Below are 2,538 nucleotides of genomic sequence, written 5' to 3'. Positions count from 1 at the left end.
AGACACTTTATTGCAAGCCATAAAAGAGAAAGCTCTTGCAGCTCTAAGGTTATCTCAGGCAAAGTGCCGCCTTGTGAATTTCCAGGTTCAGTTCTTCGCTGAAAGATCCCAATCCTGACTTCTCTCCAGGTACATTCCAAAAGTTTACTCATTTTTTTTTTCTGCAAGTGTCTCGGTTTCTCAGGTGGTGTTTGTTCAGGACCGTCACATAAGCTGCCTGGTCACAAACGTGCAAGCACCCGAAATCTCTTGTGAGTAAAAACATTTTGTGTTAACAAAAATATTTATATTATTGTATATTATGTTTAAAAAAAGTCAGCAACTTTTAATGTAAGGCACCTAAGGCAGCATATGCCCCAAACAAAAATGTATATTTATTTGTATTTTTCATTGTCTGAACGTTTGGAAGTGGCAGACATAAATTATTCTTTCAATGAATCTTTACCATGGCAGTCTCTCTACTCACTGGAAGAGTCAGGTGTGAGCAACCTAGATATATGTAAAAAAAGGATTCCTAGTGCTTGCGTGAATTCAATGCATATTCGAAGCGAATGGCCACAACTGAGCCCAGTGCTACGCTCGACGGCCAAGGCCTGCGAAGTCCTTTATTTCGTGGAGATCTTCGAATCAAAGCCCTGCAGTCAACCACACATCACTATGGAATCTTCCTAATCACCGGGCACGCAGAACACCATAAAACACCGATTGAATTACAAAACACAAAACTTTGCCAAAATGTTGCCTCTAAAAAGCATGCAACAAATACACAAATTGGAAAGGATTTTTGAACCCTGTCAAGGTGGCCAGAAGTGCCCGAAATACAAAGTATAGGAACCTAATACTTAACTTGCCCAACATTCACTCACCACTGCCATGAACCTCCTCTAAAATTCGTAGTTTGCTGCTTTTGTCTTCTATAAGCCCAATCCTTTTCACCATGCACACCTTTTTCCGGGATTTGAACTTTCTGTATAATATCCCTATAGGAGCCAGAGTTGCGCTTTCAGCCATCTTGAAACCCTAAGTGGTGCGGTAAGCCACTTCTCGCGCGTGTAGCAGCTGTGCTCCATTGATTGCAACCGGTCACATGACTGAATTCGGCGAACAGAGGTGCTGCACACATCGCCGTGCTTGGAAAACAGGGAAAGAGGAGGAGAAGGCATAAGCGTGGTAATATACGCCGGCGCACGTGCGTGAAACTTTGGCGAACAGACTTTCCTGCATGGTGCAGGATTCTTTGCTCCTCACATGATTGATCTCGGCAAATAGCGGCGCAGAGGGACATGAAATACAGACGCACAACTATGGCTACCTATAAAGGAACTCTACTTCGACCATACTGAGGATGCCTCTCTGGCGGAGGATCTCAGAATTCGCACGGACTCTAGCAGTTTGGGATCAGCTGTACAAGAGCTGCTCTAGACTACGACCGGCCATAGCCAAGCCATCGAAAACGTTTATTAAAAAGGTGGAAACAATAAACTTACCGTGACTTGAAGACTGATTCGGTTCCATAGGAAGTGTTGGAAGGGGTCAGGCTCCAAAGACACCTGCCAAATGCCGTCTCAGTGAAGCCAAGCCGATTCCCACAAGGCTCCCGTAACTGTAATCGTGTTGAATGTTTAGTGAGAAGGAGGTTAGTGAGCCCCAATCGGTGTCTGTCGTCTCCACCGTAAATCAGAATTTCTGCCAGTATAGTATGACAGCTAGACACACGACCACACGCCGGTACAACGCTCACCCAGATAGAAACTCGCAGAGACGGGTATTAAACCCCAGATCCCTGGGTTCTGCAGCACGAGCTTTCATCCACATTATCCGAGCCGTAGTGCGTTAACACGTCTGGTCACCGACCCGCCCACTCTTATAACCGAGTTCAGAACCAGTGGATGAAAAATATTTCTTGCCAAGCTCAACGCAAGCTGCAAACGCACAAAAAAAAACAGGTCTTGAACTTGGAAAGTAAACAAATGCGTAACCTTTGGAGTAACATTGTCAGCTACGGTGAGTGTGAATGCAATGTCAGCTGTTAAATTAGGTTTGCCAGCTGTCAACAATTTGTCCTTGCAAACGTTTCGAGTGCTGTTAAACCCTTTTCAAGGTACCAGCAAGCATGCAGTTTAAGATGTAGTGACATATACTTCAATAGTCGAGTGCCCAATATTTATGAGACCCAATCGTTGCAGCTATACTCAGCGCAGGCACGTAGCCAGGGGGGTGGGGGGGGGGGGGGGCTCAAGGGGCCCACCCCCCCAAAATCTTCCATTTTGCTGGGACCTCCTCTCCCCCCTCCCCATCATACCACATTTTGTCATCGGCGCCCCCCCCTTCCCATGAATGAGAACCATGAATGCCATTGATGCTCGACAAAGGTGGCAAGCTCTGCCTTTTCCAACATAATGGTCATCAGCCCATGATGACAGTGGCTCTTTGGGTAATGGTTACCATTACCAGTTAACCAGTGCCACCCAGTTTTCTCCAGTTTCAGAGGAAACCAGCTGGAAATGGAAGACGGGCTATTAAAAACCGGCAAGACAG

Source organism: Ixodes scapularis, unplaced genomic scaffold (assembly GCF_016920785.2).
Source record: "Ixodes scapularis isolate PalLabHiFi unplaced genomic scaffold, ASM1692078v2 PGA_scaffold6__148_contigs__length_123643588, whole genome shotgun sequence".
Classification (NCBI taxonomy): Eukaryota; Metazoa; Arthropoda; class Arachnida; order Ixodida; family Ixodidae; genus Ixodes; species Ixodes scapularis.
Note: the sequence above shows the minus strand (reverse complement) of the source record.